The 13,267-nt window shown below is 37.2% G+C and overlaps 1 protein-coding gene and 1 pseudogene across 3 annotated transcripts in view; one reads left to right on the forward strand and one right to left on the reverse strand.

Moving 5' to 3' along the window:
* Positions 1–13,267, reverse strand: part of NHS (NHS actin remodeling regulator) — a 371,143-nt gene that overhangs the window by 34,556 nt on the left and 323,320 nt on the right. The window lies entirely within an intron of this gene.
* On the forward strand, positions 6,078–6,661 carry LOC149991820 (calcineurin B homologous protein 1 pseudogene; annotated as a pseudogene).

Here is a 13,267-nt window from a genome sequence, read left to right on the forward strand (position 1 = left end):
CACAACACAAGGTCCACTGGGCCATGATCACTGTGATGTTGATGCCAGTGAGTAGCTTATTCATCCCCTATAGGCAGCTTTGCCAATTAGTGCGGTCACTGCCAAGGGCCACTCAGTGTCAATCCTCAAAGGTTGCTAGCACCAAATAAAAGCCATGAGTGGGGAGAAGGCAGGCCAGGCTTTGAAGTGCAGGGAAGGGATAAAAGGAGACTTTGAACTGCTCCGAACAGCACAAATACACTCACCCAAATCACAGGAGCTGGCAGCATGAATGTCAGAACAGCCAGAAATTCAGGGAGAGTTCCTCCCTCACCCTCCAAGCTTTGCCCTCAGCTGGGAGCTCCAAGGATGTATAGAAACTGAAGAGATGTTGCACATTTGCTCTTACTCCAAGTGACACTTTTCCCTCATAACTCAGGCCAGATGTGGCAAAAGCTCAGTAGGGTCATACTTGAACTTACCACAGCAATTTTTTAAAAAAAGATAAAACCTTTTCACATCCAAGCCATACACGTTCTGTTCTTACTTTTTCCCTGGGTTCTTTTTTCCTCTTTTGAATTGACACTTTTTGAGTATGGCTCTGTGAATGTCACTACAAAGACTCATGTAACCCTGCTACAATCAGGATTCAGAAAAGTGCCATTCCCCCAGAAAGGCCCGCATACTATCACTTTATAGTCCAAGTCTCCTCCCACTTTTAACCTCTAGCACCTACTAATCTGTTCTGCATCACTATGGTTTTGTCTTTTTGAAAGTGTCACATAAATGGAATCATACCTTTTGAGATTGGGTTCTTTCATTCAGCATAATGTCTTTAAGATCCATCCAAGTTGTATGTATCAGTAATTCGTTACCTTTTATTGTGAGTAGTATTCCATTGTCTGCTTATTCTTTGAACAATGGATTAAATGTCTCAGGCATGCAAGAGAATGTCAACTTGAGAGTATTCTGTAATGATGTGTACAGACAAGAAATTTTACTGGCTGTTTCACAGCCTGACTAATATTTTTAAAAGAAAGAATTCTAAAACTATAGTCTGCAACAAGGAATTTTCTTTATTTCTCAGAATATTTAATATAAACCAGACTCATTGGCTAATGCTTCCATTAGCTGTTGTGCTGGCTATTAAGTTGTATGTCAGCTCCAAATTTGTTTTGCCATATTCTGCTTTTTTATGCTGGGACTCTGCAAACAACATTTCTTTCTTGCCAGCTGTTTTATGTTAGGTTCTTCCCTAGGAGTGTCAGCTGCTTTCTGTAGTTACTATACCTGTGTCATGTCAGTTTCCCATTTACCATGTCAATCTTATAATACCTCCCCTATACTGAATTATTTCTGTTAAAATAACTGGTGTGCTTTCTATTTTCCTGACTGGACCCTGACTGATAAGATATGTGATAGAGGTTTTCACCCCTGGTTTGCTTGTGTCTGAGGCATCTAAAGTACTTGTTACTTCTGGTTTCTTAGTCTAGTGAAAAATATGAAGCAGTGTGATGTTCTGTGGGTTGTCAAGATGATAATGATCTCTGCAACTTATGGTAGAAAGCAGTACAGCTGACATAGTCTCAAAAACAAACTGCTTCCGGTGACCCTTGAAAATGGGTATAGTGGAAAAAGTATTTGCTGGGGTCAATAACTATATCATTGCACATTCTAGGTGCTGCGCTGATTTGCTCCAAGTAAAATATCACACGGAAACAGCAGGTTCAATGAAAATCACAAGCTATTTACAGCCAGTCTCCAAGATCCATCTACCTACTGCAAAGATGAGACAGATGAGTTAAATGGAGTCGCAGTCATATATTTGAAACTAATATCAGGCGCCTTTCTTTGTACTATACCAAGAAAAGGCTTTTGGAAATTGAGGAAATTAAGGGGAAGGAGGAGGGAAAGAAGGGGAAGGGTTTAGTCAAGGGACATGTATGAAAGACCCACGGACATGGACAACAGGGTGAGGATTGACTGTGGGAGCAGGGGGTGGGTGGGGCAGGGGAGCACAATGGGGAGAAAATTGGGACAATTGTAATAGAACAACAATAAGGAAGAAATAAAAAAAAAAGAAATTGAGGAAATTAACCCTATAAACACATGGCCTGGTGTCTTCATAAAGCACCACTTTCTGATCATATTACTTTTATGCTCAAAACCCTTCAATAATTTCCCATGTCTATGGAATAAATTCAAACTTTTTCATCTTACATTCAAGATCCTTCAAGATTTGTTCTATTGAAGCATTACAGAGAAAAAAAAAGTGTCTGAATTCATGTGTACACACTCCATTTTCTGCTGTCTCTGTGTGCTTGCTCTCACGGCTTCCTCAGCCTTTAATCTTTTTCCTCCCAGCATTCATATGAAAATTCTATCCCACCTGTCAAGGCCTTCTCAAATGCTACCTTTGCCATGGAGTTTAATACTAACATCTGACCCTATTCTAACACCACATACCAGTTAGGAATTGACACCTTATATTCAATACCATATAATTTCTTTGGATGGCAGAACTTATGTCTCACTTATTTTTGTATCCCTTTAGTATTTATTAATAACAGATGTCCAGTTAATTTTTTTAATGAAGGAAAAATTAAGAGGTCAGAATGGGAGAGAGGGCATTTGAAGTGGAGACATTGTTTTGAGAGTGCAGAATATTTTCTAGATAAGCACATATAGTTTGGTTTGCCTCAGGTCTAAGGTCTGTACAATTTGTGGGAAATCCATCTGGAAAGATAAATTAGGATCAGATTATACAGAGGTTAGAGAGTAGGACTAAGGATTTGAACTTATTTCTTTAGGTAGAATGAAGCAATTTAAGGCTTGGGATTAGAGAATTTGTATGTCAAAGGTTCTCATATCAAGGTTAATTTTTCTTAACTGGTTTAAAGGAGAAAACTAGACGAGACAAAGGGAAACACCTAAGCTTAAGCAAGAGATGGGATGGACACAACCATTTTGAGATAGGTCATAAATCAACAGACTACTTCTAAGAGAGCTTGCAACACTATGAATATAGTTTATAAAAGCAAAACAAGACCCATCTAGGACACTATGGTATGTATAATTTTTTACAGTAAAGGTTTGGTAAGTGTTTCTCAGTCCCAGCTCTTATAAACCAAGAGTATGTAAAAAAATCTCTAATGTGGATCCATGGAGAAAGGGGAGAGGAGTGCCTGGGTAAGACTAAGATAGATCTATGGATAAAAGAAAGATTGAGGCAATGAGAAGGTCTTTATCCCAGGGTATGTCAAATACTATTGAAATACCCCTTCTTCCAGCTCTGGTCGTTAATCTTCTTTCTGGATGCAGAAGTCCATTTTCACTCCTCTGATTCTTCCATAAGCTAGTTTAGTTTTTCTAAGAAGCTGCTTTCTCATAACACCAATACTTTCCTTCTTCATATAAAATGGAAGAACAAATGTGGTCATTGCTAGAGCTCTGAACTATGGCCTAGGAGATCTGGGTCCTAGTTTCAGTGATTTCCTCAATTTACTTCCCAAGAAGATTGTAGGAATGTCCCTTGTCCTACACATGCACCTCTTTGGTAAGAAGAAAAGTATGATTTGACAGACTTTTATTTTAAAATCCTTGGATGTCATAGTGTGATAAGTTAGAAAACCACTATCAGGCTATGAAATGAAAAGAAATACCTGGTACTCTTTCCTAGCTAGTTTTATCAAGTCAGACAAGGAATATAATTGTGAACACAATACATTGTTAACTGTCAATCCTGATGTTAAGGATTTAGGCCTCAGTGTTACTCTGAAACATGATCAACTGTTGCCATAGGGCTCCATCTTATGTCAGACATGTTTCTCCAACACTATAGAAACCATTAGACATTCTACCCCTCGATCACCTATGAGGCTTGAAGAGGGACACTTGGTAAGACTGCTGGAGTCACTTACCATATATGAGGTAGGATGACATCCGTGTCTGTACATCTAGTCATCAAATCTAAGCAGGGACTTAGACTTCAAGTGTCCCCATAGACAGGACTACAGGTTGAATGCACCAATAGCTATTTCAGCTCAAGTGTCAACTCCAATCCGGCTGTGTGGACTATATGGGAAAGAATGCTGTAATCTATTGGGAATGCTTGCCTTAGGCTTGCACAGGGGAACAGCAGATGAATGTCCCAAGTATTTGCATATCTGGACCTGGACAAAGGGACCTGACTGATGAGAAGAAATGAGCTAAACATTCCATTCAGAATGGTATGAAGGTGAATTGCTATGATAAACTGACTCCATACTCTGAAATGGGAATATATGTCATGATGGTGCACTACAGACCAATGTGTCATATGCCATAGAAACTTCTAATAATCTGAGATTATGCATGGTCTTCTAAGTTTTGCTATTTAAAATTTAAAAATTCTGAAATAAGCATTTCCTGATTGAAGTTATCTTTTACTGAAGCCATATATGTATCATAGGCATTATGTTATAAGTCCCAACCCAGGAACTGTGAAATATTCATGGCTAAATGTGTGTGTGTGTGTGTGTGTGTGTGCATGTGTGAATTTAATTTCCTGTTCTGAAATAATGTGATACTTACAAAGAAGTTGCAAAAAAGTAGAGAAAGCCCCCATATACTACTCTTTATCTAGCTTTTCCTAATGTTAATATCTTACACAACCATAGTAAACCAGGAAAAGAATATTGATAAATATTATTAACTAATCTGTTAACTTTATTTGCACTTTCCAGTTTTCCCACCAATGTGCTTTTTCTAGCCTTGGATCCAATCCAGGATCCCACATTGCATTTAGTTGTCAAATCTCCTTAGTCTCCTTCAATTTGTGATTGTCCTTAAATTTTTGCCTTTTATGACCTTGACACTTTTGAATAGTACAGGCCAATTATTTTCTAGAATGCCCTTCATTTGGTGTTGTCTGATGTTTTCTTATGATCAGACTGAGGTTATAGATTTTTGGCAAAAACCATACAGAAGTGTCATTTCAACGCATCATATTAGGAGGTTCATATATATACGTGTGCCCTCTTACTGGTGATGTTAACTTTGATGGTGTCTGTTTCTTTTATTTGTTTGTTTGTTTACAGCTTTCAAGATATTTTATCTCTTGTGGGGAAAACCTTTGAGAGTTATGCAAATATCCTGTTTTTTAACATAATTTCACCCACCTAATTTTAGCATCCATTGATGATTACTGCCTGCAAAAACTGTTACTGTCATATTTGGGTAATAGTGATTTTTAAAATTTCCATCAATACTTCTACATTTATTAATTAGAATTCCTCTGTGAGAAAGAGCTACTCAACCCCATGCATTTATTTACTTATCTTAGTTTACTTAGTATAAGTATAGACTCATGGATATTTATCTTATTCTCTGTGTTATAATGTATTACTATAATCACTTATTTTATTGTTCAGTGTCCCAGGTTTGGCCATTGGGATCTCCTTTATGTTGGCTCCTGTGCCCTTTTGACATGCCCTCTATTTATTTTCTCAGCACCTTTTTGATTTCTGGCATCTCAAGATAGTCTAGGATTATCTTATATTTTCCTTTTTACCATATAGACAATTTCTCCAAGGAACCTGGTTTCTTTTAGTAGAGAATGGTATTTAGAAACAAAATCTGGGCACTAGATGTGCTTAATATTACCAGAGTGTCATTGTTTCTAAGGTTCACTCAGATGAGAGCTAGAAAATATATTTGTATACTTATACATATACACATACACATATTTATTTTATGCCTATCTGCACATACATGAGAATATGTACGTGTGTGCAAATGTGTGAGAATATATGTATGATTTTATACTGATACTTTAGATTCTAATCTAACACCACAGGATTTATTCTAGATATCCCCCTTTCCTTATCTGTAATTCCCTTCTCCAACAGTGACAAACTGACTGTCATTTACAACATCTTTATGTATTTATTCAATCCTAGTATACACATAAAGTAGTTTAAGAATTTCTAACTCATCTTCTTGTGAAGAAAAAATTAACCGAGTACAATATTTGTATACAATTCCTTTTGGCTTTAGCTTTACATTGTTGCTTCAGGTGTGGCTGCTCCAGGAGGAGCTCCCACTTGAAGAGAGGGTCTCAGGCCTCCATGTCACTGTGGAGGAAAGAGCTCAAGGAGATCAAAAAGGAGACTCTTTTTGACTCTCTTCGCTACAGTCAAATCACCCACCTCCACAGCTAGTTCACCAACTTGGCCAAAGGTGAAAATGGGGCCCTCAGCTGGGAAGATTTTCAGCAGACTCCAGACCCTGTCACCAACCCAGTGGGGGACCAGCTCATCAGTGCCTTCCTTCCAGAGGGAGAAAATAGGTAAACTTCTGTGGATTCATAAGGAAAAACTTTAGGTCATTTCTGACCCATTGAAGATAGTGTAAAGAGCAAAGATAAGAATGGACCAGAACCACTCAACAGCCAAAGTAGGAAACTGTACTTTTCTTTTTGACTATATGATGTAGATAAAGATGACAAGATCTCCTGCAATGAGCTGTTCCAGGTGCTATTCGTGGTGGTTGGAGTATCTCAGACGAGCAACTGAGCAACATCATAGATAGGACCAACAAGGAGACTGATTAGGATGGGGATGACACCATATCTTTTGCATTTTGTTAAGGTTTGAAGAAGGTGGATATAGAACAGAAAATGAGCATCTGATTTCTTGACTAAAAGGCTGAGACCAGACTGTTCCTGCTCTCTAGTATTTAAGAACTGGAACTTGAGAGTTTTCCTACCTACCAGCTTCATTTCTACCCTATCATCCTCTTTTCCCCCAAGACACTGCTGCTGTTGCATGAGACCCTATATGTGCTCTGTCAACACAAACCTGCCTTTGGTGTAAACAGAGCATTATAGGACAGCACACCCAGTCTTTTCTCTTCAGTATCCATTCATCAGTTCCCGATTTATAAAAATCTCCCCCAATTATGCTGCTGAATGTCACACATCCATCTAGTCTGAGAAAGTGACAGAAGGACTCATGTCAAGAACCAGCCAAGCAAGATCTTTCATTGGATGTGGATTGTAGCCATGCTGCCTTCCCTCCATCTGGGCTTCTGCATGGTCTTTCAACTGTTCCCTTGTGTCTTTTGCTTCCTGCTTCTCTGTCATCCAATCTGCCATTCAATGAGCTTTTAGTCTTCCTGATTTTTTATTATACCTCAAAATGCCCTCTGTTCTACCAGATACCTCAAGCTATGCCTATTAAATATATGTCTAACTTGACCAGATAGTTCTGTAGTCTTGCAGTTTTTATTTACCTTCACTCATAAATGAACATCTGGGATGTTGTCTCCCCAAGAGCTTTTCAAGAACCAGCACTTCTCTCAAAAGAATGTGACCATCTCTTTGGTCTCCTGCAGTCAAAGGGCTACTGGATGGAGATGTTCTTTCTGAAAGGTGAGAGGTGTTGAGCCAAGTCTTCTATGTGGCTTGCCCAGGTCCCTTGACCTCTGGCCTCTGATTCCCCATACAGAGAATAACTATATGGCTATTCTTGTTAGTGCAGTGTTGGCACTTCAGAAAATAGCTATATGTTTATAGGTTTGCTCACGTGTGGGGCACTGTCACCACCAGAATTGTTGCTCAGACAAAAATCCTGGGACTTTCTCATGGGTTTTTGAACAAGGAAGCTGGTCACCTTAAAAGCCTCCTGCATTCCCACCTCTGCAACATGGTTTATGCCACAGTGTTGCATGCCCTGGGATGTTTTCTACTTCATATGCCCAAGTAGAAAGATTAGAGTTACAGAGGCGCCTAACTTATTCTGTCCAAGAGATTTAAAGATTGTTTTAGTATCCTGAAGGATTTAGCAAATGATTATGCTGGAAGATCCCAGTAGAAGTCCAAAGCATTGACTGTATTGTCACATTAGCCGTCTGGTTACATTGGCTTCCTATTTCCTTTTGTAGACCACTGTTAATCTCTTAGAAACATGGGGTCTGGCAGTGGTGGCACAACCTGAGGTGACATCACAGACTTTTTGGTGAGCCACAGCAGCTTCTTGGCCAAAGTCAGCTTAGTTTAGACATCATTGAATCAGGCTGTTGCCATCCTAATATCTGTCTAAGTCCATTCATATATCTGCCTGTGGCTGACATTCTCTGACTCATTCCTTGCTTCCTGGCTTCCTTGCTAGGGAAGGAAGATGTGTGCACAATTCTTTAGGAAAGGAATAGCTAAAGAATACCACTGCAAAGGAAAGGGAAAGGAGTGGGATACCGAAGAGTAGCCAGGCAGGATGGCTCAAGTATAAATGAATGAGGAATTCTGTATGGAGTATCATCCTGGCTTTGTGATCAAGTGATGTAATATACAAATTGTATACAAGGGAAAGTCATCTGATACTTATCTGTTTGGTAACTCAGAGGCTCTTTGACTTGAATATGTAAAGTTCCTAAGTTATGGCTTTTTCCTCTTTTGGGGTATAGCGAATTGTTTTAATCCACAACTGTGGCTTATTATTCTACTTAAAATTATATTCATCAACCCATCATTAATATTTGTGTTAAAACACAACAAAGTTACTTAAATTAGCTATTTTTGCCCCCACTTCCTTCATTGTGGTTATGATATTCATTTGTAATATAGTTCAGTGTATTTGTTAAGTCTTTCATTTTGGATTCTCCTCACATTCTGGTTGATGTTAATTATTTGTTTATTGCAGAGGGGTATGTGAAACATTATCTAGGTTCTAAAAGTTAGAGCTACACAAAAAATATATCCAGAGAAGTGTCATTCCCCCTTGACCCTACCACTTCCTTCCCATCCCCCATTCTTTCTATCCCATTCCCATCCACCCCTGTTGGTAAACCAATCTCATTAGTTTCTGGTTTCTCCTTCCTATATTGTCAGTTTTGCTCCATTGCTTATTTTGAAAAAGTGAATTTGTTCCAGTGTGATTGGCATCTAAGAGAACAATTTAAGCTTAATGTGAATTTCACATTTGCTTATGCAGGATTTCATGCATGAAAAACTCTATGTGAATGCAGAAACTGTATCCAGATGACCTGAGCTGTGTAAGGATACACAAAGTGCACACACCTCAAACATCTCTAAGCTCTCTCACTTTATCTGATGTGTTAGGAACCACACTCATCTACATCTGAGGTTTCATTTTTCACTATGATTTCAGGGTCTCCTCCTTCCACTCTTTTACAGTAACACAAACTGCAGTCCTCCTGATGCCCACTCCAGAAGCAATCTTCAAGGCTTTTTCCAGGTAAAGTGGCAGTTTTATTGTATTATGTATTTCTTAATACTTTAAAATGTATAAAACACTGCTACTGTTTCTTTTTTTTTTTTTAATTAGGTTTCTATTTGTGTGTGTGTGTGTGTGTGTGTGTGTGTATGTCACAGAAGAAGTTCTTTTTTTGACACTGCCTTGTTTTCTTCATAAACCCTTTGATTTTATTGTGCAAGTTTTCACATTGTGAAGATTTTCAGGGATGCATTTGTTATATTACAGCAGAATTGACTTTTTTTACACAAGTAAGTGGATATGTATATATTTTCTTATATAACTTTAGTTCTAACATGAAGGGTAGCATACATAGACATTCTTTTGTGCTTTGCCTTATTAGTTCACAAAGATCTTCCTCATGTTTTACAGTTGCCTAGTACTCCATTGTGCAGATGTCCTGCAATTTATTCTATTACTACATGTACATATATCGCAGGAAAAGGGCTGATGTCACTATTGTGTAAATAACGCTTATATACATACGTATAGGCACCTTGCTTGTTTCCAATATCTTGTAAACAACACTGCAGTGAATAACCATTTTGTATTACTGGAGGTGTAAGTTTAGTGGGATTGCTAGAGCAAAAAGTAAGTGCATAAGTAATTTTGTTAGATATTCCCAAGCTCCCCTCCAGATGGGTTGTACCAAGTTTGCATTTCCATCAGCACTATATGTGGGTGCCTGTTTTGCCCCAGTCTTACCAGCAGAATATGTTGTCATATTATTTAATTTTTGCCAATCTAATAGGTGATAAATGGTATCTTAGTGCTGTTTGCATTTCTCTAATGACTGAGTTTGAACATTTTTTTAAGTTTGAGAAACACTTTTATGTTTTTTTCTAGATTGCCTGTTCAAGGCTTTGCCCCATTTTCCTACCAGGTTTTTGCTCCTTTCTTTGTCCCTCAATTTTTAAGAGATATTTATGTATTAGTGATATTAGTATTTTTTTTGCGGTATATGTTACACATATTTTCTCCCAGTTTTTGGTTGTTTTTTGACTTAGTTTATAGTGTTTGACCATATAGAAATATTTACTACTTAAATTTATCAATCTTCTATTTTATTGCCTCTGCATTTTGAGTCAAGAGTTAGAAAGCCCTTCCCTGGACTGAGGTCAAGAATAATTTGCCCCTATTTTCCTCTAGTACTTGTCTCATTTCATTTTTTTATGTTTAGGTCCCTGATCCATTTTGAGTTTAACTTTGTATATGGTGTGAAGTATGGATGTAATTAAATGGTTCTCAACTGAGGGTGATTTTGTCCCCCCTAGGGGATATTTGGCAGTGTCTGAAGACATTTTAGGTTATCAAACCTAGGGGGAAGAGTGCTCCTGGCATCAAGTGGGTAGAGAGGTAAGGATGCTACTATACATTGCACAGCGCACAGGACAGTCCCCACAGCAAAGAATTACCAGACCAAAATGTCAGTATTGTCAAGGTTGAAAAACTCTGATAATTTTTTTTTCTTTTATCAAGTGGCTACCCAGTTGTTCCAGCATTATTTTAACAACTCCATCTTTTGCCTAAGTGTTTTGAGATACCGCCTTCATCATATATCACGTGTTCATATGTGCTTGAGTTAATTTCTGAACTTTGTATATTCTATTCTGTGGGTATATTTGTCTATTCATGTACCAGTACCACACTGTTGTAATTATAAAGGTTTTAAAGATATTTTAATGTCTGGAGAGCTAATCACCCCTTGTAGGTTTCCTTTTTTAGTGTTTTTCTGGCTATACTTGCATGTTTTTTTCTTCATAAGAACTTTAGTATCAGTGGGTCTAACTCCTTTTTTTAAAAAATAAAAACTTATTGGTAAATTTATTGGGATTGTTTTAAACTTATAAATTAACTTAGAGAGAATTGACTTGTTTATAATAGTGAAGCATTCTACAGGAGACATCCTAACATTTGAGAAAACATAATATTGTGCCTTTTAGAAATGCTTTAAAGTTTTTCTCCTATAGGTTTTTTACATTCCTGGTAAATTAATTTCTAAGTACTTATTATTCTTTGTTATTGCTGTAAATGGAATTTTCTCTACCATTAGATCTTCTAATGGTCTATCATTTGGATAAATGAAGGGTATTGCTTTTTGTGCATTTATATCATGCTACCTTGCTGAATTCTTTTGTTTGAGTCAGCTTTATCATTGATTTTCTAAGATTTTTCTGGTATAGTACGGTATCATATCAACTGCAACTAGATACAGGTTTACATCTTCTTTACCAAGTCTTATGCCTTCGATTGATTTATTTTGTCTAGTTTCATTGATTAATATAATGCTAACTAGTAGCAGAGATAGTGAGCATCCTTGCCTTGTTTCCAATTTTAGTTGAAATGCCTCTACTGTTTCCTCATTAATTAAGATACGAGCTTTAGGACTAAGGTATATGTGTGTATGTGTGTGTGTGTAATGTAATATATATATATATAATGTGTGTGTATGTATATGTACATATACATATAAATGTGTGTGTGTATGTATATATATATATATATATATATATAAATCATGTTAATGAAGTACCACTCAACTCCTTGAGTCTTTTTTAAAAATAAAGAATAGGTATTGAATTTTATTTAAAGCCATTCCAACATCTAAGGAGATAATCATGTGGATTTCCCCTCTTAGATCTAGTAATATGGTATATGATTTTAATAGATTTCTGAATGTTGAACCAACTTTCCATTCCTGGAGTAAGTTCCATTTAGTCATGGTATATTAATTTTAATGTGGTATTGTATTCTTTTTACTAACATTTAATTTAGTATTTTTGCGTCAATAATCATGAGTGATATTGGTCTCTAGACTTCCTCCCTTCTTTTATTTCTTCCTTCCTTCCTTCCTATCTTTATCATTTTTAGGTATCAAAAGTTTATAAAATGTTCATAAAAGAAATGGGGAAGTTCTACTTCATTTTCAATGCTCTGAAACAATTTATAGAGAATTGGGATTATCTAGATTTTGAAGCCTCAGTAGAATTCCTCTGGGAATCCATCTGGGGCTGAAATCACCTCCTTTGCTATCCTTGATGATGGAGGGCCCCCCAGATGGGCTTTAATTAGGAGACATCGACACCCCTTGAATTTTCATCTAACAGAAGGGTTTAAGCTAAATTGGCTGATCAGTTTCCTGTGAGTTCCCCTTGGAGAATATTTGATAGAAATCAAATGGCAAGAAAGTAAGCATCCCTTCTTTCCCCTTATGGGAGCTATGAGGCTACTTTGGCGCTATGACCAGATGTAACTAGACAGATGACACTGTATCCCTTGAAAATTTTAAATAATCCAAGGCACCCTTATGATTTCACTACAGTGCCATGGAGTACCTCATCATACAGTTTGGGAACCACTGTATATAGTATATAGCGTTCCAGCCTTTTCCCCTATGCATGTGTGTATACATACATATACACTTACAGATTTTTTAAAAGATTTTATTTATTTATTTTTAGAAAGTAGGAAAGGGAGGGAGAAAGAGAGGGGGAGAAACATCGATGTGTGAAAGAAATATCAACCAGTTGCCTCTCACATGTCCCCAAGGGACCTGGCCTGCAACCCAGGCATGTACCCTGACTGGGAATCAAACCAACGACCTTTCAGTTTTGGGGACAACATCCAACCCACTGAGCCACACCAGTTAGGGCTTCATAGATGTTTTTAGAGATCATACTATACACTGTTTAAAACTCCCTGATGATAAAACATACATTTTCCATGTCATTATATTCTGTAGTACATTTTGGATATTGTATTTTATCCTATGCATATATCAGAATTCATTAAACTAAGTCTCTATTGTTGAGCTTTTAGGATATTTGCAATTATTTTCCCTATTGTACACAGTGTTTTGATGAACATCCTAGTGAATAAATCTTTGCAGCACTCTCATTATTGCCTGAGGATAAATTCCTAGGCATAGAATTGCTGGACCAAAGGGTACAAATAAATTCTAGTTCTGATAAATATTGGCAAATTACTTCCTCCAGTCTTATATGAGTATACATTATAGGCTTTTCATTTAGTGTTAA

Source organism: Furipterus horrens, unplaced genomic scaffold (assembly GCF_987537825.1).
Source record: "Furipterus horrens unplaced genomic scaffold, mFurHor1.1.pri manual_scaffold_17, whole genome shotgun sequence".
NCBI classification, from domain to species: Eukaryota; Metazoa; Chordata; class Mammalia; order Chiroptera; family Furipteridae; genus Furipterus; species Furipterus horrens.